Genomic DNA, 21,794 nt, shown 5'->3' on the forward strand with positions numbered 1-21,794 from the left:
CAGGGCTTGAGTTCTGTCTTGGACCCCTACTCTCAGTGGGGCAGAAGCTTCCCCTCTACTTCCTATCTATATTATCTAATGACTATTAAATGCAAGGTTTAGTGGCTAAGCTTCAAGAGAGGGGACTGGATAATGATTAATCTGTGACCTGGTGGTTAGAGCAGTGTACTGAAAAGTCACCAGGTGCAGGATCAAACTGCTTCTGATGAGGGAGGGTTGCATCTTTGAACTCCTACTGGCCTTAGCCACTAGCATAGAACATGGGAGGATCCTCTTCCAACTGATTTTTGCCAGGCCAGGATTATGTATGTGTACACAGAATTGCGTAGCGGCTAAGCCAGAATGCAACATATCACACATGTTCAGTAGCCATGTCCACCTGCATGTGGAATAGAATCACAAACTGCATAAGTGCCAAAACTGACAGTTACGTAAATGAATAGCTGCTGTTTGGACACACAACAGTGGAACAGTGGATACTGCCAATGCAGCACTCTTGTTACAGTTGGTGCTGTCCTCTGTCTGAAAGAGGATCCTCGGGTAGAGAGACAGCATCCCCCGCCTCCCCAAATCTTCCAGTCTATTAGTTCCTACATTCTGCCCATTTCCCTTTTACTTAAGGGGAGAACCCACCATCTGCTGATTCCTGCATAGCTTGTACAATGTAGGAACCATTTGAACAAGTGACAAGGACACTTGCTGAAATGATGGGGCCTCTTGGCAGCCTGTTGGTATTTGCTGTGTAGCTGTTGCACCTGTCTCTGCATTAATATCTCTGTTTCATGTCTTTGGATTGGGCTGTCAGACTGAGGTTTTATTTCTGTTCATTCTTTCACTGTGCGCAGTATTGGCTAGATGGGAGTATAGTTGTTTTTGCATAATGCTGTCAGAAGACATAATTTTCAAAGCAAATCCAGTTTCTGAAGATAAAAAAAGAAGGTTGTCCACAAAGATCAAATATGGCAGCAGGAGGCAGACTTGTCAGTTGCAATGGTTGGAGTAGATTGGTGGGTCTGCCTGTCTGTTATATTGATTGGCAGTCTCATGGACTAGTTCTGGCAGCAAAACATCCCTAGAGGTGAACTATATCTGGACTTAAGCTAGTATAGAACTGGCCTGATCAAAAGACATGAACAGGAGGTCTCTGAACACCTCCCACCCTCTCTCCCTGAGCTGCACCCAATATCTACTGATATAGCTGGACATTTGTCTCTAAATGCTATAAATGGAGATATTTAATTTATGAAATTACTAAGCAACCTTGTAGATTATAAAAAGTAAAAGCCTTTGACAAATCCAAATCAATTTGCGCCTGCTTGTTCTAAGAGCTTAATTTTTGCATTTTCCTCATTTTCAGCAATGCAAATCTTTTCAGTTTCATTTACAGTCAGTTTCACTTTTTACTAAAATCATTTTCCCATCCAAGTGGCCAGCTCTGCAGAGTTAGGATTTCAGATAGTGCCAGGGAAGAGTTTGGGATTTTTTAAAAACTGTTTTCATAGAGATTAAAAAAAATATTGTGAGCACATTTCAGTTGGTTTCATTTTTTTTAATAAATGGTTTCTTTTTTTTAAAATGTTTATTTCAAGAAAAAAAATTGACAGAGTTCCATTCCATAGAACAAAACAAATACATTTATAACATGAAAATAGATAAAGTAACAACAATGCATAGCAGGAAAGGTAACAGAGAAATACAATAATAACCATAGTGTAGTAAAAAAAAAGCCCAAACAAAAAACCCAACCAAACAAAAAAACCCAACCTGGATTTGCTCAGAATACATATTTAAACCTCAATTTATAGCCTGCCTCTCAATCCCTTGAGTTTCTATCCTGGCTATTAATGTTTTGAGAAACATTATGCACTGTATAACCTTATTATTGTCAATGCTGGCTACATGGCAAAGCATATTAAATAAATAATAGCTGTCATGGGTTGTTACTTTCTTTCTAATTTTGTTGCGTTTTCTTCCTATATTCTATCAGCTTTCAGTGTCATACAGTGAAAAGTGCAATGCTCTAATTCTATAAAGAAATCAAAATAAAGTTTGGTAAGATAAAGTTAATTGTAGTTAATACTTATATGCTCTGATATTTCAGTAGCCAATCAGACAACTTCTTATGGGGATAAATGTAGCCAAATAAATGTTGCAAGAAAACTGTTTGTTTATCACAAGCACTTAAACTTTAACTAGTAAACATTGTAAAAAGTGAGACTTCAGCTCATATGGTCCACTAGATCCTGATCCTGCAAAGTACATGTCTGCTTTGCACATCATGAGCAGTCCTGTTGAATTCAAGGGGATTATCTACAGGATGTAAACTTAAGCACCTGTACAAGGGCAAAGCAATCTCATGAGGTTCAACAAGGACAAGTCCTGTAGACAATCCTATGCACCAGTACAGGCTTGGGGATGACTGGCTGGGCAGCAGCTTTGCAGAAAAGGACCTGGGGGTTACAGTAGACAATAAGCTGAATATAAGATAACAGTGTGCCCTTGTTGCCCAGAAGGCTAACAGCATACTGAGCTGTATTGGTAGGCGTGTTGCCAGTACGTCAAAGGAAGTGACTATTCCCCCCTATACAGCACTGGTGAGGCCACATCTGGAGTATTGTGTTCAGTTTTGGGCCCCCCACGACAGAAAGGATGTGGACAAGTTGAAGAGGGTCCAGTGGAGAGTGACAAAAATGGTGAGGGGGCTGGGGGACGTGACTTATGAGGAAAGACTGGAGGAATTGAGTTTATTTAGTCTAGAGAAGAGACTGAGAGAAGACTTAATAGCAGTCTTCAACTACCTGAAGGAGGGTTCTAAAGAGGGTGGAACTAGGCTATTCTCAGTGGTGGCAGATAACAGAACAACAAGAAGCAAAGGTCTCAAGTTGCAGTAAGGGAAATTTAAGTTAGATGTTAGGAAGAGTTTTCTCACTAGCAGGGGAGTAAAATACTGGAACAGGGTACACAGAGAGGTGGTGGAATCTCTATCCTTGTGGGTTTTCAAAACCTGGCTAGACGAAGCTTTGGCTGGGATGATCTAGTTGGGGCTGGTCCTGCTTTGAGCAGGGGGTTGGACTAGATGACCTCCTGAGGTCACTTCCAACCCTAACTTTCTATGATTCTAACTCTTTTTTGGGGCCAGTCACTCACACTGACTTCAAATTCTACAGGTGATTGTAAAATTTGCATCTCACATTCTACAGAAACCAGCCAGGCATCGATCAGAAGCAATCCTATATGATTTAAATAACCAAGCAATGCAGCAAGAAAATGCAAAGGAAAGTTTAACTGAAATTTGATGGAGACATTTGAGAATCATTTCATATGACAAAGGCATCCAAGAATGTTGTGACCTATTTGTGGATATCTGCGAGCAGGAAAAAGTGGTGACATTTTTAGTTGTGATATGCTCAGTTACAGATACAGCTACAGATATTTATTCCCTAACAAACTATATACAATTAACAGTTAAACTATAGATTGTAAATAGGTTAAGTATGCCTGGTTCTGCTATGCAATCTTAGACAAGTTGTTTTTATTTTCCCCACTTAAAAAATGCAGATGGTGATACTCACTTTCCCATATAAAGTGATTTGACATCTAGGGCTGAAGAGTGTTTTGTAAGAGCCAAGAGGCTCATCTACATGTAATGTTTTACTGTGCAGTTGACTAATGGACTGCACAGTTAAGCATCACCATCTACACATGCTGATGATTACTGCACAGCCAATTAGTCAACTGTGGGTTTCATTTGCTACCTGCAAATGCAGGCAGCAAATTAACTGTGAGGTGGCCCTCGTGTAGATGGGCGACCAAAAGCAAATAGCTTGCATGTAGATGAGTGATCAAGAGCAAATTTGCTTCTGGTTAGTCCAAGCACCAGGGAGTGGGAGAACAATTTCACTAGAAGCTGCTTGCTGCTGGGGTGGGCTCTGAGTTCAGAGCCTGGACCCAGACAGTGTTCCCCTACCCTGGCAGCAGGCAGCTCCTGGATCTGGCTCTATGATTGAAGCCAGGAGCTGATCAGTATGGGGACTGGGTCCCTCTCTGCCCCGCCCTGTCCCAGCACTGTGAGGTTCCTGGCTCCCCACAGGAGTGGGGAGTACTTGCCCAGCTGGGAGCTCACCACTAGCTGCCCCACTGGCAGATTGGGGCAGGGGGTTGGGACCTGCCCTTCTCCTGCAGCTGTTTCCCAGCCCTGTGCCCTGATTGCCCAACTGGGGCTCAGGGCTGGGAAGAGACCCCTCCCCTGCAGCTCTTTCCAAGCCCTATGTCCCAATCAATCGATCAGCCCCTGGGCTAGTACCCAGGGGGAGCCTGGCTGCTGCAGGGGGGAAGAGCAGGGTGGGAGCATTCTCCAGGCTGTTCCCATTGGGAGCAAATCTGCTCCCAAGAGGGAGCTCCCTAGTAGGCTTAATGTGCTGTATTTTTATTGCTCATTAAGCCTACTGTACTATGAATTAATTGCACATGTAGACACAACCAAGTATAAGTAGAAGCTGCTGAGAAGAAAAGGAGAGAAACAGGCAATTGACCATTATGGGAACAAAACTGTGCCACATGAGTATTAAGTTTCTACAAATAAAATTAATTCTCTTTGCAGCCCCTGCTTACCAATCTCTTGTTCTGTGATGTATCTGAATTCAGCTCAGAGGCTCTGAATATATGGTGTAGGGCAATCAGTATGTGTTTTGGGAAGAGGTTATGGCAGATGAAGAGAACAGTATAATCTACCTAGAAGATGGAAATGGATGTCTAAAGGAAAAGAAAGTCTGTGCCTCATGTTGGTAACCAGACTCTGTCGTGTGTGGCACTGCAGACATGTTTGTGGTGCCACATACTGCACAGCCGGCCTCATCTGGACATGCCTGGAGTGTGTAAGTGCAAGGAATTATCTGACAGACAGGTAGAGGATGACTGGGATAGTGTCAGAGTCTAGGTTATTTGTGAAAAACACAACAGTACACTTCTTGGCTTTCAAACCCATAGTTTATCATTTTAATTTTAACTTTGAATTCCCAGGATTTCAAACCTAGGGGTTGAAAATAGATCACTTTAGCCTTTTGAAAGTCTAAGACTGCATCCTCAGATGGTGTAAAGCACCACAGTGCCAATCAAAGGAGTTGCACCAGTTTACAGCAGTTTTGGATTTGACCCATTATTTTAAATTCAGGAGCATACGAAGATAGAACTGGAATTGGCCTCCTGGTCCATCAGGTCTCATCCCCTGCAGTAACCAGCTTTCATATTCCCAAGGAATCCCCCTTCAAAGTTTCTCACACAGCTTGTGGACACAAGACCCAAACCAAGAATATTCTACAACTTGCCACAAGTACAAACAAGGATGATGATGGGACTGCCAATGTCCTGCCACTACAACAACAGGAAAACAATTGGATAGTATATGCTTAGAGGATCCTAGGAAGGGGACCATGCCCTACACTACAGAGAAGGCTAACCACCCACCATAGTCTTTGCTACATAGCATTGGGAAGAATTTCTTCTTGACCTCAAATTTGACAATGGATAGGACTGAATGGAAGAAAAAGACTCTCTAGTCTAAGAACTCCTGGTAGGAGCAACAGCGCACTCCAGTAAAAAAACCCACTATTTTAGCAGTGACCAAAACTCCAGTGCCTCAAAGGAAGGCAGTTAAATCCTACTGGACTGCAGGGAGAAAAAGTCCTTCTTGCCCATTATTAATGGGTGTAACAGGGTTCAAGTCCAGGGGGTGACTGTGACACCGCGCCCCACCCCGGTGGCACCACACCCTTACCCTGCTCCAGTCCTAGGGCACACTCCTCACTCTCCCATCACACCTTTGATGTAATTGTTTGATAGAAAAAGAGGCTGCCTAAGGGTCCTAGGATAAGCCTTAGGTCTTCTGGCCACCAACAGGTCCCTCCTAGACCCCAATGGTCTCAGTTTTGTCTTTAAGTTGAGTGGGCCCTCTCGGTCTGGCCATGCTTCAGGGCATCTGCAGTCTTAAGGACTAATTGCATGGCTCCAGCCATCCCTTATACCATGCCCATGCCTCTTGGATGTGATTGTACATTCATTCCCTTTATCAGGGCCTCAGACTCCATCCCTTTTCTCTAGCTGGACCTTCTAGTTCAGGTCCACTCTACTGGACCTGGCTTCTAGGCACCAGATTGTATCTTGGTTACTTTAATTCTGGGCTCCCTGGCCTCACATCACACCTGCCCCAGGCAGTGAGCTTGCTTTGTCTCTGTCTGGGCCCTTTAGCTCCTAAGCTCTGCCCTTCTCTGGGCTCTGGACCCTTGGGACCCAAAGCACTGGCCTTGTTCCCAGGTATCTGACCCTCTCTGCCCTGTTCCTGGGCTCTAGTCTTGCTCCCAGACCTCTGGCTGCGCCTTGAACCTGATGCCTGGCAGAACTCAAGGCAATCACATGCCTCTTAGGCACTACTGAGACCTCCAAAACTTCCCTTCACAATCCCACGAAACCATGGGTGAAAACAGTAAGTTATATCTCACTGCCTTCCAGCAAGGCTTTCCCTTACCTGGGGTTGTGTTCATTCATAAGGCACCAGTATTATGCTGGCAGTCCTTTGAGCGACTTTGGGGCCAGCCTGGTATCCCCCTGCAGGTTTCCTGACTAGGAACTCTTTATCCTATTGCTTGCAGGGCTAGACTCCCTGGCTTGGCTCAGCCCCAGGCTTACATGCCATCTCCAGGTATAGCACACTTACAGTTTGTCTTCAGCAAGCAACCCTTTGCAGGGCTCCTTTCCACTCAGTTTGGAGAGCCCTACTGTTTGTCTGGGCTCTGGCCAGGGCTTATGGGCATTTTTACCCATGATCTGAGATGTGGTGCCAGGCTAATTAAAAGTGCCTGTGTATCATGTGTATGAGCATCCCTGGACTGAAAAAATGGTGGTGCGGCGCTTTGAATTAAAGCTCATCAAATATGTTTTATTACAAAGTGCCCTGCTGCCATGTTTCAGTGAGGGGATGCTGATACACATTATGCTGAAGGCTGCCAGGGTGCATCAATTTCTGTGCTCCAGCAGACTCGATTAATCGAGTCTACTCTGATGCGCTGGATTTCCAGCATGTCACAGCATGGTTCCCACATGTCTGTAGGAACCCTATATGCCCAGAGCCCTGCCCCTTCCAGTCATCTGACTTCCTGACAGCCTACAGGTACTCTCTAACATGCCTTGATTACCAGCCTGCCAGATGGCCTATAGCAGAAGGGCTAGCTTGGCAGTTGTTCACTTGCTGCTTCCCCAGGTTACTCTTCTGTTGTACTATTGTTGTGCTGTGTTTTCCCTTCTAATGGGCTCGGGCTACCTATCATGCCAGGTCTGGTCCCCCTCTTGACTGCCGGTGTGCAGTTTGCCTTCCTTACTCCCTCTCAGTTAACAGGAACCACAGGTTCCCTGTAACAGTGACCAACAAAAGTCCTGAGTATGGGATTAACACATACCTACCATAGCACAAGAGATTTTTCTCTACACCCTGTGGATTGCACATTCACAATTCAGTGTATTGCTGTAAGGAGGGGTTTGGCCTTCAAGGGTTTAGAACCCAGCTGTGGGCAGTGAGAAGATGGCAGTGTCCCTGGCTGGGAAGTGGGCAAGCTGGAAATGGTAACTAGCTAATGAGGATGGAGCCATAAAGAGACTTAAGAGCTCTAGGAGGGATTGCTGGAGGAGGAAAAACAGCTGGCTGTTGGGGAAAAGCCCAGAGCGAAAACTCTCATCTGAAGGAAGACAGCAGTTTTTTGGTTTGTTTGTTTTTACTGTTTATTGTGGAAGCAAGAGTGCCCTGTGTTAGAATAAACTGGTCTGAGAACCTGAAACTAGAGCTGACTCACCTATCTAAGGCAGCAGGGTAAGTGAGGTCTTAAGCCTCTTTGTGGCTGCACCATCATTATTGAGTTATCATTTCCAGTTGGCTCCAAGCCTTGCAGCCAACACACTGTCATCCGCTGACTGCCCATAGCTGGGTTCCAAGCTCCCCTTTCAGATAACATACTGATTGTTGAGCCTGGACTCTCTGTCCTATTATAGGAAAGTAGGGCTGGAAGGGACCTCATGAGAACATCTGGTCCAGTCCCCTTCTCAAGGTAGGATTGTTCCTTACTAAATCATCCCAGCCAAGTGTCTGTCCAACCTGCTCTTGAAAACTTCCAGGTATGGAGAGTCCACAACTTCTCTAGGTGGCCTGTTCCAATGCCTGACCATCCACAGAGAAAGTTCCTTTTCAACTCCAATCTAAACTTCCTTTGCTGTTACTTGAAGCCATTGCTTCTACTCCTGACCCCTGTGACCACACAGCAAAGGCATTTGGGACCCGGCTCTGGAGTGAGACACGTGGGTGTAAGCCCGCTGCACCCCTGTGAGCCCAGGGACCCCTGGGAAGAGACCCCAAGACCCCCGACAAGCCGTGGCCTGCCCGCAGGTAAGCAGGGGCCCATGGTGGGAGGGATGTAGACATCTGGGAGCAGGCTGAGTGGAGGCGGGGAGGGTCACGCCCCCCTCTCCCCCCTGGGCTCCTACTTCTCCCAGCCCCAGGGAGCCGCGCAACCAGAGCCTCGCAAAGAGGCGAGCTTCTGGGCCCAGCACATGAGTTAACACGGGAGCTCATGCAGGAGGGTGAGCGGGAGGGCCCGAGGCCCTGCCAGTGATCCCCCTAGGATAGGCAGTCCCAGCCATAGGCAGCTTACCAGTGGCACCATGCGGATGAGCAGATGCTGCACCCTGAGGGTCCCCTCGGGGCCTGTGGCACCCCCCTCCGGCGCCTCAGAGGCGTCCACCCAGACGGAGCCCACAGTTCCAGGCTCCATGCAGGTGGAGCCCCTGGCTCTCGGCTGTAGGGGCTGCCTGACACTTTTTCAGGCTCTGGGGTCTGGGAGCATGGCCACCTCCCTTTGTCAGGTCTGCTGCCTTTTGGGGTCTCTGGTGCACCAGCTGGAGGAGCTCCAGGCTGCAGTCCAGAGACTGTGTGCCATCAGGGATGGTGAGCAGGAGATAGACTCCTACTGCCAAGCCCTTCACCCCCAGGAGGTGGAGGGTAGACCACGGTCACCTTCCAGGACAAGGGAGGACTCGAGGACCTCCCTTGCTGTCCAGCCAAGGGGTTGAACCAAGGTGGTTGGGGCCCCAAGGCCTGCTGCACGAAGGTCCCCATCCCGCTGGAGCTTTGCAACAGGTATGAACCTCTTGCAGCCCCAGCAGAGCCTGCCAAACTGCCAGCTCCTGCAGGCAACACAGGCTCAACTGCAGCTACCGCCCCTGCTCTCCCTAAGACAAAACACAAAGTGTTTGCCATGGGAGACTCCATCCTGAGGGGGAATGAGGGGGCAATCTGCAGTCCTGACCCCTTAGCCCAGGAAGTCTGCTGCTTCCTGGGGGCCCGAATCTGAGATGTTTGGAGAAGATCCCCGAGCTCATCTGACCCACTGACCACTACCCTATGCTCCTTACCCATGTGGGCACAAATGACATGGCTCAGAGTACTCCCAGCCAGGTTGTGAAGTGCTACAGGGATTTGGGAGTGGGGCTTAAGGGGTTGGGGGTGCAGGTGGTGTTTTCATCAATCCTCCCAGTTTTGGAGGAGGGAGAGGACTGAGGGAGTGAATCAAAAACTGCGGTGCTAGTGTCAGCAGGAAGGCTTTGGCTTCCATGAACACAGTCCACTCTTTGGTGAGAGAGGCAGTGAGCTGCTGGGAAGGGACGGCTTCCACCTCTCTCCGCTGGGGAGGAGGCTCTTCTCAGCCAGGCTGGCTGACCTGCTCCACCGGGCTTTAAACTGAGCCTGCCGGGGGATGGGGGGACTACTGTCACCGCTGGCCTGCTGAGCAACCCTTGCAAAGCCAGCAGGCCAAGGCACTTAAGGAATCCCATGCCTGCCCCAGCCCTGGAGCAAGCTGTGGGCAAGGCAAGGTCCCCCAAAGGGACACTTGCCTGCCTGTACACAAATGGCAGGAGCTTGGGGAATAAACAGGAGGAGCTCGTCCTCCTCCTTAACACAAATAACTATGATGTCATAGGGATAATGGAGACCTGGTGGGACTCCACTCATGACTGGTCCACAGGTATAGATGGCTATACCCTGTACAGGAGTGATCAAGTGGATCAGCCTAATGATTGAAGGGAAGCTGGGTGACAGTGACCATGAGCCGATCACCTTCACCATCTGCCGTAAAGCTGGCAAGTCAGTCAGCAATACAGAAGTCCTTGACTTCAGGAAAGCTGCCTTTGACAAGCTCAGGAGGCTTGCCAAGGAGCCTCTAAAGGGCCACAACCCAAAGGGGAAGGGAGTTCAGTGGTTGCTCTTCAAAGGAACAACCCTGGATGTACAAGCAAAGTCTATTCCATCTTGAAGGAAAGCCAGCAAAAGAGCACAGCAGCCCCCCTGGCTCTCCAGGGAACTAGAGGACCTCCTGCATCTAAAAAGAAAGACCTACAAAGGATGGAGGATTGGATCCATCTCCAGGGAGGAATACTCTGCACTGGTCCGGTCCTGCAGGGAGTGAACCAGGAAAGCCAAGGCTGCGATGGAACTCCAATTAGCTACAAGTGTCAAGGACAATAAAGAGTCCCTTTTTAGATATGTGGGGAGCAGGAGGAAAAGCAAGGGTAACACTGGACCTCTGCTAAACCAGATGGGACAACTGGCAACCGACGCCCAGGAAAAAGCCAACTTGCTAAATGGGTACTTTGCATTGATCTTTCACCAGTCCCACAGTACACCCCTGCCCATTATGGGACAGGGAGGTCTGGGTGAGGGAGATTCCTTACCCTTCATCAATGCTGACATCATGAAGGAACACCTTGACAGGCTGGACACCTTCAAGTCAGCTGGCCGTGACAGTTTACACCCCAGTGTACTCAAGGAGCTGGCGAGCATCATAGCTCAGCCCCTGGCATGGATCTTCAAGAACTCCTGGTGCTCTGGTGAAGTGCCTGAAGACTGGAAGAAGGCCAATGTGGTGCCTATCATCAAGAAAGGGAGGAAAGTGGATCTGGCAAACTATAGGCCCATCAGCCTGACCTCTATCCCAGGGAAGGTCTTGGAAAAGATTATCAAATAGGCCATCCTTAACAGACTGGCCAATGGCAACATCCTGAGGGATAGCCAGCACAGGTTTATTGCAGGTAGGTCTTGCTTGACCAATCTTATTTCCTTCTATGACCAGTTGACTACCACCTGGACAAGGGAGAAGAGATTGAAGTTGTATATGTAGACTTTAAAAAAGCCTTCTACCTGGTCACCTCTTAGCAAAACTGGCTAACTGCAGCCTCAGCCTCACCATGATCTGCTGGCTGGGGAATTGGCTCTGTGGTACGACCCAGAGGGTGGTGGTTGACAGAAGTCAATCATCATGGTGCCCTGTGACCAGTGGGGTCCCCCAAGGCTCTGTCCTTGGTCCTATACTATTTAACATCTTCATTAATGATGTGGACATTGGTATCAGAAGCAGACTGGCCAACTTCACCAACAACACCAAATTCTGGGGTAAAGTGTCCACACCTGAGGACAGGCAGGTGATCTAGGCTGACCTGGAAAGGCTCAGCGAATGGGCAGACGAGAACCTCATGGTGTTTAACACCAAAAAATGCAAGGTTCTGCACCTTGGGAAGAAAAACCTGCAGCACGTTTATAGGCTTGGTAGTGCTACGCTGGCTAGCACTATGGAAGAAAGAGACTTGGGGGTCATGACTGACCACAAGATGAACTTGAGCTTTCAATGTGATGCTGTGGCTAGTAAAGCGAACAAAATGCTGGCTTGCATCCATAGATGCTTCTCAGGCAAATCCCAGGATGTCATTCTCCCCTTGTACTCAGCCTTGAAGAGGCTGCAGCTGGAGTACTGTGTCCAGTTCTGGGCTCCACAATTCAAAAAGGATGTGGAGAAGCTTGAGAGAGACCAGAGAAGAGCCATGCGCATGATCAGAGGTCAGGAAAACAGGCCTTATGAAGAAAGGCTGAGAGCCTTGGGACTCTTCAGCCTGGAAAAGCGCAGGCTCAGGGGTGATCTGATGGCCACCTATAAGTTTATCAGGGGTGACCACCAGGATCTGGGGGAACGTTTGCTCACCAGAGCGCCCCAAGGGATGATGAGGTAGAATGGTCACAAACTCATCCATGACCATTTCAGGCTGGACATAAGGAAGAACTTTTTTACTGTCCAAGCCCCAAGGTTTGGAGTAGACTGCTGCCGGAGGTGGTTCAAGCACCGACCCTGCATGCTTTCAAGATCTGTCAGTCTGTCCATCTGTAATGCTTTATTCGCACCCTGATTGGCTGATGGAAACAGCCAATCAGAGTGCTCTATGCGTGGGGGACTGCTGCCATGCTTCTGAAGCTGCACTGAGGATCAGACGGGGTGGCGGAGCTGAGGCCAACAGCGCTGGCCTCAGCTCCCCCACCCCACTCCCTGCAAAAGGCAGAACAGTGGCAGCATGGGGCGTTAGGTGGTGGCACTCCATCTCTTTCCCCCCCTTCCCCCACCCCGCTCATTCTTGATGGGCAATTGGCTAATCCTTTCTCTAATCACCCTTCAGTTATTTGAAGACTGTTATCAAATCCCGTCTCAGTCTACTTTTCTCCAGACTAAACAATCCTAATTTTAAGCCTTTCCTCATAAGTCTTGTCTCCCACATCCGTCTTGAAGTGTGAGGTTCAAAACTGGACACAGTACTCCAGGTGAGGCCTCAGCCATGCTTCATAGAGTGAAAACATCACTTTCCTTGATTTGGAAGTGACACTCCAGTTAAAACAACCCCAGCGTGCTTTGGCTTTTATGCAACAAGAGCACATGGTTGGCTCATATTCAGTTTATGGTCTACTGCAACCCCCAAGTCATTCTCTGCAGTACTACAACCTAATCAGTCATTCCCCAGTCTGAATTTGTGCATGCAATTATTTTGTCCCAAGAACTGTAACAGAGAGCCTGAGGCTGTCTGTTATTTTAAGAGAAAAAGAGCCCAGGCACCACCCTGCAGCAATGGCAGGGCACAGCTGCAGCTGGGTTGCCAGAACACCTAGATAATGAGATTAATTAGGAGGCACCTGCAGCCAACCCAGGAGGGTCACTTGAATGGAAGTGGGCAGGGCCAGAGAGATATAAGGCAGCACCAGAGGCTGATTAGTGAGTCTGGCTATGGAAGCTGACCAGGGAAGGTCTCTGTGGAGAAGCAGGTTGTGAGTGGCTGGAGGCTAGCCATGCATATAGACCCAGGATTGGGGTAGGAATTTAGTTATAGCCAGAAGGTCTTGTGTTTTGATTTCAGTTTGGTCTGGTGCCTTGGGCAGGGGGGAGGGACCAGGAGGGTCTGGTGGCCAGGGGAGACTAGGTACTGAAAGGAAGCCCAGGGTTCGGGTGGGACCATAGGGGTGGCTTTGGAGGTTTCATAGCTCCTGGTAGTGGGTACACTGAGCATGCCCAGAGGGGTAATCCCAGGGAGCCTGAGAAGGGCAGAGGGAGAGAGTCCAGGGAGTCTCAGCAGTCTGAGATGGGGTAGAGATAAGGCCTTGGAAGGCAGACAAGAAGCTGGGGACTCCAAAGGTTGGTCCAGTCAGTGGACTAGAGTTAAAGCGAGAACATAAAGGGCATAAACCATGAAGGCTGAAGCCTGACACTGGAACAATGGCAGACTCACACTAAGACCTTCAGGCTGCCTCCCTCCTTTCCAAAATAATAACAGCAAAGGCATGGAGGGCAAGTGAGGGAGGTGAAGGCCCTGGAGTTACAGCCAGGGCAGGAATCATGTGGCCACCAGGGCGGGTCATGGCCATTCTGGAACCCAGCTTGTCACAAGGAATTTGCATTTGTCCTTGCTACATTTCATCTGACTGGTCGTAGACCACTTATCCTTTTTATCCAGGTTATTCTGGATTCTAGACCTGTCCTCCAGAGTGTCTGCACCTCCACTCAACTTGGTGTTGCTCACAAACTTTCTTACCATGTACTCAATACCACTATCCAAATCATTAGTGACAATAAACAATACTGGACCCAAGACCATCCCCTGGGAAACTAAACTTGATACCTCCTCCCAACTAGACATTGAACCATTGAGGACTTAACTAGTTAGATCATTGTGCTCAGTACTGTAATGTATCCACCCTGCAGTACTTCCATCTAGTCCATATTTCCTTATTTTGTGGGAGACCGTATCAAAACCCTGATAAACTCAAGGTATATTGCATCCACTGCTCTCCTCCCCATCACAGAGCCTGCCACCTTATAATAGAAGGAAATTAGGTTGGTTAGACAAAAGGTGACCATAAGGAAATATGGGACATCTGGGACACTTCCTCCCCACCCTGCAAGTCAGTGGTGCTGCTTAAGGCAATGGTAGAGGCCAGCGGACAGGCACAGTCTGGTGGGGAGGCAGAGTGGCCTAGTGCACCAAGCTGATCTGCCTCCCTGCTGGACAGCACCCCTGTGATTCTAGGACTCCTGTTTTCATTTTTACCAACTAGCTGAGATTGGTCTTTGAAATCTGGGACTGTCCCAGGCAAACTATGATGTATGGTCATCCTAGTTAGAGATGACATGCTTTTGGTGAATCCATGTTGGCTGTGGCTGATCACCAGGTATCTGGGTTTTTCATTCACCATGTAAAAATGTGGATTTTCTTTTTTTAAGGAGAAAAATGGAGGGCTTCTCCTTTAAAGGAGAAAAATGGGAGTAATGGCAGGTTTTTCCTTGCAGGCTGGAAGAGTTCCAGCCAGCAAGGGGCTGGGAAGAGTGTGAACAGGCATGGGGTGCCACATACGTGTGCACAACAGGCAACATGGAGAGCAGCTCACCCCAGGTAAGCTGGGCAGAGGGGAGGGGTGGGAAATTGAGGCCCCCATAGTGAAGGAGGGAGGGAGGGAGGTAGTTGGGCAGGGCTGGGGCTAGGGGTGCTGCCTGGCTGGGAGGGTACATGGGGCTTGGTGCTTGGGGTCTGGGGCTGGAATGGGTGGCTGCAGGGCCCAGGTGGGGAGTGGGACAGGGCCATGTTGCCAGGGGGGCTGTGGAGTGGGGTGGTTTTAGAGGTCCCATCCAGTACTCTAGGCTATTTGACCCCTCCATCTTTGATGCCGCTGTATTCATCATTTGGTAACTGCCCCTATTTGGGAAGACTGAAGTAAAAAATAGTCATTAAATAGCTGAGCTTTCTTTAAACCATCCATACCTAGACTGTCCTCCGCATTCAATAAGGGATCTACATTTCCTTTGGTTTTCCTCTTACATACTTGTAGAATCCCTTTTTATGGCTTTTATGTCCCTCGCCAGCTATAATTCAAATTGTGCCTTGACCTTACTAATTTTATGTCTGCATACCCATGTGATTAGAGGTGCGTTGATATATTGGTTGCCTATTGGATTGGCACCAATAAAAGGGAAATGACATTATTGGCTATTGACTTTTTTTGGCCACCCAGCCCTGGGCAGCCAGGAAGACTCACACCTTCCTCCTCATCCATGCTTGGCAGGCTCAGGCAGCTGCCCCCAGGCTGTGGTTCAAGGGCATCATGTGGAAAAGCAGGGTTTGAAAGGTTCCACACAGCCAGTTGCAGGCACTGCTAGGGTAGCCCTGCTGCTGCAACTGGCATGTGCACTTTTACATGTGCTCCAGGAGTGGGAGGTGGGGGGGGGCAGCACTTTACAGCAGCTCTGAGAGCCACTCCAATTAAAGTGCCACCTCATCTCCTGTATCAGTGTCCATGGCCACCAGGCACAGCTGATGAATTCAGACTCATGGGGTGGGTAGAGCGGCACATGGGAGCGGAGGGGTGGGGGGTTTGCAGCCTCCCTGCTCCCAGCTGGTGTGTTTGGCTGGGTGCAACACCCCCCTCTACCCCCTCCCCCCCACTCCCGGGTGACTGCAAACTCCCCATCCCCCAACTCCCACGTGACACTCTACCCGGCTCACCAGTCTGAGTTCACCAGCTATGCCTGGTCCTTGCACTTAGAAGGGGCAGTATGTCAGTAGTTTAAAATGCCTTGCATTATTACTAAGTATCAGTTATTGGATCAGCACTGGCTTATATAGTTGGGTAATCAGTATTGGCCAAGAAAATCTTTACTGATGCACCCCTTTTTGCAATACTTTCATACTCTTCCCTAGTACAATGATCAAGCATCCACTTTTTGTAGGCTTCCTTTTCAAGTGTCAGTCCATTGAAAAGATTGTTGTCTAGCCAGGCTGGCCTTCTGTTGCTCTTTCCATGTTTCCATTGCATCCCAATAGAATCATAGAAACATAGAAAATTAGGGTTGGAAGGGATCTCAGGAGCTCATCTAGTCCAATCCCTTACTCAAATTTATCCATAACCAACTGCGAGTAGGCTGAGACGGGCCAGAGGTGGAAGAAACTATGGAATAGGGTAGGAGCTGGTTGAGCATGGAGATAGGTACCCAACTCCAACTGGGTGACAGTGCCCATGAGATGATCACTTTCTCTATCCACTGTAAGTCAAGAAAATCAGCCAGTAGGGTAAAACCCTGATTTTAGGAAAGCTGATTTCCACAAATTCAGGAGATTGGTTGACAAGGCCCTGCTGGACCATGGTCTGATGAGGAAGGGAGTACAAGAAGAGTGGTTGTTCTTCAAGGAAACTATCCTAAAAGCCCAAAGAAAGTCTATTATCTTTAGCAAGAAAGGCAGCAAAAGTGCTGAGAGACCCCTTTGGCTCAACAGGAAAGTCGTGGAGCTTCTGAAATTAAAACAAGATGTCTACAGGGTGTGGAAGTCAGGAATAACAACCAAAGATGAGTATTCAGCAATAGCCTGCACCTGTAGGGAGCAGATCAGGCCAGCTAAAGCACTAACCAAACACAAACTGGCAACTGAAATCAAGGACAACAAAAAGTCCTTCTTTTGATAGGTAGGAAGTCAAAAAAAGAACAAGAGAAGCATAGGGTCCCTGATGAATGAAATAGGATGGCCGATAACTGACACTCAGGACAAAACCGAGCTCTCGAATGATTACTTCACATCAGTATATCACTAGTCCAAGGGTGTTAGACTGCTTGATGTGCTACTGGATCATCATGGTGGGGGTGACCACTCACCCACAGTTGGCATAGATCTTGTAGGGGAGCATCTACAAAGGCTAAATATCTCCAAGTCAGCAGGACTGGACTAACTGCACCCAAGAGTGCTAAAAGAACTGGCGACATCATTGTGTGACCAATGGCAGAGTTATATGAAGGTTTGTGGCACTTGGGAGAAATCCCAGAAGACTAGAAAAGGGCTAATGTGGTACCTATCTTTAAGAAAGGGAGCACCCAGGAAATTACAGGTCAGTTAGTTTGACCTCAATCCCTGGTAAAATCCTGGAGAACATTATCAAAGAATCCATTATACACAGGCTAACTGATGGCAGAATTTTAAAGGATAGCCAGCATGGCTTTATAACGGGCAGGTCATACCAGACCAACCTCATTTCCTTCTATGATCAGGTAACTCACTACCTGGATAGGAGAAATGAGATTGATACTTGGACTTCAAAAAGACCTTTGACTTGGTCTCCCATGATGTCCTCATGGTCAAATTGGGAGAATGCAGCATTGCCTACTTTACAGTCCAGTGACTAGGCAACTGGCTCTGTGGTAGTCAGTGGGTGGCAGGGTGGGATGGAGAAAGAGGTTGTATGGGGGCAGGGCAGGAATGGGGCAGAAATTATAGGGAGTAGGCACAGGTGGCAAAGGTTGCAGGTGGCAGAGGTAGGGTTCTGGTATGGTGATTGGGTCAAAACCCAATGGTAAGATTAGGATATGTGTTGACCTCACGCAGCTGAACAAATACATGTGCAGAAAAAGACACATTCTTCCTTCCATGGAACACACCTTTGCTCAACTGGCAGGAGCCAAAGTTTTCACAAAATTGGATACTCTGATAGGGTTCTGACAGATTCCTCTAGCTGTTGAATCGTCTAACCTAACAACTTCTATTACTCTGCTTGGATACTGTGGTTTTAAATGGCTGCCTTTCAGAATCTCATCAGCTCCTGAATTCTTTCAGTTTCAGATGTCACGGATATTGAATGGCCTAGAAGGTGTTCTTTGCCATGCTGATGATATTTTGGTTTTTGGGGCCATCAGGGCATAACATGATGCAGGAGTGGATGCAACACTCAGAAAACTCCAAGAAGCTGGAATTACACTTAATGAAAAGTTCACCTTTGCTACTTTGCAGCTCATGTCTATGAGACATTGGATTACACCACACAGAATCCAAGCAGGTCCATCAAAAGTTGCAGCCATCCAGAGAATCCCAGAACCCAAGGATGTCCTAGAATTATGCAGATTTTTAGGCATGGCTATATACTTGGGCCATTTGGTGCCAAACTTGGCAACAATAATAATGCCTTTAAGAGACCTCTTAAGTGACAAGAACATATGGCTCTTGGAACATTATAGCAGTTGGCCTTCAACAAGATCAAATCTATACTCAGTTCCTCCCTGATACTGGACCAATATGATCCAACACAAGAAACTTGTATTGCAGCAGGCACTTCATCATACAGGCATGGAGGAGTGATAAAACAACATCAGGAAGTGGGCCACTGGGCCCCTATTGCTTTTCTGTCAAGAACACTTGCTCCACCTGAAACTCAATATTCACAAATAGAAAAAGAAGCACTAGCAGTTACATGGACATGTGAGTGACTCAGAACTTTCTTTGTAGGCCTGATTTTTACTTGACAAACGGATCACAAGCCACCTGTGTCTGTTAGGCGACAAACCTCTCGATGGACTTCCACCAAGAATCCAGAGATTTCACTTCAGAATGCTGAAATTCACCTCTGATATAGTACACATCCTGAGAAAAGAGTTATAAACATCTCATACTCTTTCTAGGGCACCATTACAGACTCTACTGTCTCCAGAAGAACTCCACCAGGAACGAGATATTGCTGCTTATGTGGACCTTATTATGGATAGGATACCCATGTCTGCTTCACTACAAACAAGAATTCAGAAAGCTCAAGAAACTGATTCTTCTTGCCAGTGGATAAAGAAATACTGCTTGGAAAGATGGCCTCAACTAAGGTTCAAGAACTGTGAACTGGCAAAGTACCAACAAGAGAGACTCAATCTCCATGTTGTCAGCGACCTAGTCATGTTCCACAACAGAGTACTGATACCTTCAACTCTATGCCAGGAAATCCTAGACAAAATTCATGATGGTTCATCAGGGCATTACAAAATATCAGGTGAGGGCTTGCCAGACAGCTTGGTGGCCCTCCATCTGTGCTGACATACAGAACAGGGTGGCCAGGTATAAGGTTTGCGCTCAACACCAACCAGTCCACATGGAGCCATGCCTTATGACTGACTTACCAGATCATGCATGGCAGATGTTAGGAGCTGATTCACCTGGAAGGGTTCTGTTTACCTTGTTGCTGTTATTATTTCCATTACTTGGAGATGGTATGATTACAGAGCACCACAGCAGAGTGAATTATAGTGGCATTGAAGAGTCAATATATGCATGCCATGGCATACCTTCAGTTTGCCAAAAGGATGGGGGAGGGTTGCTTTCTATGTTAAGAAGCAATATACATATTCCATAATCCAGATAGGACCAGAGGAGAGGAAAATTGAGGTATTGTGGGTCAGAATGCACGGGGGTTGGGGGAAAGGGACTTGGTAGTGGGGGTCTACTACAGGCTGCCACATCATGAGGAGGAGTTGGACATGAAATTCTCCAGACAGCTTTCAGAGGCCATACGGTCAAGGGATGTGGTTGTCACAGGTGACCTAAACTACCCTGACATCTTCTGGGAGGAGCAATCGGGTAGATCCAACCATTCATGTTAGTTCTTAACCTGCATACAGGACCTTCACCTAACACAGGAGGTATATGGTCCCATGAGGATAAACGCCTTACTGGACTTGGTGCTGGCTACAGGGGATGACCTGGTGGAGGGTCTACAGACACAAGGTAACCTAGGGGACAGTTACCGTCACTTGACTGAATTCACTATCCGGCATAGGGTGAGAAAGAGAACCAGTAGGGCAGAAGTGCTAGACTTCAGAAAAGCAAACTTCAGTGTGCTCAGGAGATTAATTAGCGAGGCACTGAAGAACAGAAGCATTGGTGAGCTAGGAGTCTAGAAAGGGCGGTCATTCCTAAACGGAGGAATCCTACGGGCACAGAAGGAGACAATCCCATTGCGCAGGAAAGGGGGCAAAGGGGCCAAAAAAACCCCGTGGCTGAACAGGGATATCCAGGAAAGCCTAGGGCCAAAAAAAGAGGCATATATGCTGTGGAAGCAGGGAATAGCTACCAAGGCAGAGTATACCTACTTGGCCCACACTTGCAGGGAGGCAGTCAGAAAGGCCAAAGCAGAAATGAAACTTAGGCTGGCAACAAAAATTAAAGACAACAAAAAGTCCTTCTTCAGGTATATAGGGAGTAAAAAGAAGGCACAGGGCAGCATAGGACCCCTACAGAACAAACTAAGGCAATTAGTGACAGATAAAAGGCTGAGCCCTTCAATTCGTTTTTTGCTTCTGTATTCCTGAACACAGATCAGGACAATTTTCCCAATTGGATCACAGACAGGCACAAAAAGGAAACCAGCCCACCAACTGTTAGCACCGACTTAGTGAAGGGACACTCCCTCCTGGGGTACAGAGCGCATGGAAGCATGGCCCTTGTCCAGCCATACAGCAGTAACCTGGGGCCAGAACTGTGCCGCTGCTAACTGGCCAGGCAGGGGTAGGAGCTTGCATGTGCTTCATGCCCCAGTGGAGCCAGACTCCCACCTGACAGTAAGGAGAGGAAGGGGCAGAGGCTTCAGGGGTAGGCAATGAAGGGCAGAGGGTGCAGGGGGCAGGGGGAGGTGGGGAGGAATTCAGGGCCAGAGTCAGAGCCACAGCAGCTGCCTGTCCCCCTCCTCTCCATCTTCCTTGTACTCAAATACAAGATGAGGGGCTTTTCTCCCCATGCTGTATCTTGGATTTGAGTAAATACAGTAGTTTAGGATTGTCCTTGGATATATCCACATTGTGTTTCATTGCTTTTTCAATCTTTTTTTACCTGTTCATTCCTTCTTTATCTGTTCTAACACTTAAATACATTCTACTGAAGTCAAGCTCACAGGCCTGTAATTGTCTGTTTCACCATCTCTCATTTTTTACAAAAATCAGCAATACATTTGCTGATTTCCAGTCATATCTTTGAGTTGACAGATATAGTGGATCCATGTCCAAATGGCAGGTGGTTTTGAGTGGGGACCCATGGTAGTTTGTCTTTTTCCTGGTGCTGTTCTACTTGTTTATTAATGGTTTGGATGCTGGAATGGGGAGTTTCCTGAACAAATTTGCAGATCATGTGAAATGGGGAATGATTGGGAACACATTGGAGGAGAGGAGCACAATTCAAAAGCATCTTGATAGATTGGAAAACTGGGACTGAGTCAACAGGTTGAAATTTATTTCTGACAAGTGCAAGGTGCTACACCTCATGAAGAATAATCACAAATATAAATGCAAGGTGGGTGACTATGGGCTGGATGGCAGCACTGCAAAGAAGAATCTAGGAGTAGTGGTGGATTACAAACTCAATAAGAGTGCAGTCTAAGGCAGCAACATAGAAAATGAATGCAGTTTTGGATTGCATCAAGAGGAGCTTTAGCCACAAAACGTGAGGGACAATAGTGCCTCTTTACTCAGTACTGGTTAGGCCTAATCTACAATATTGTGTGCAGTTCTGGGCATCACATTTTAAAAAGGACATGGAGAAATTAGGTAAGGTCCAGAGGTGGTGACAAAGTAATAAAGGGCTTTGAAGGTAATCCGTATGAGAAGAGG

The sequence above is a fragment of the Crocodylus porosus genome, unplaced genomic scaffold, assembly GCF_001723895.1.
Source record: "Crocodylus porosus isolate Cpor-Errol unplaced genomic scaffold, CroPor_comp1, whole genome shotgun sequence".
NCBI lineage: Eukaryota > Metazoa > Chordata > Crocodylia > Crocodylidae > Crocodylus > Crocodylus porosus.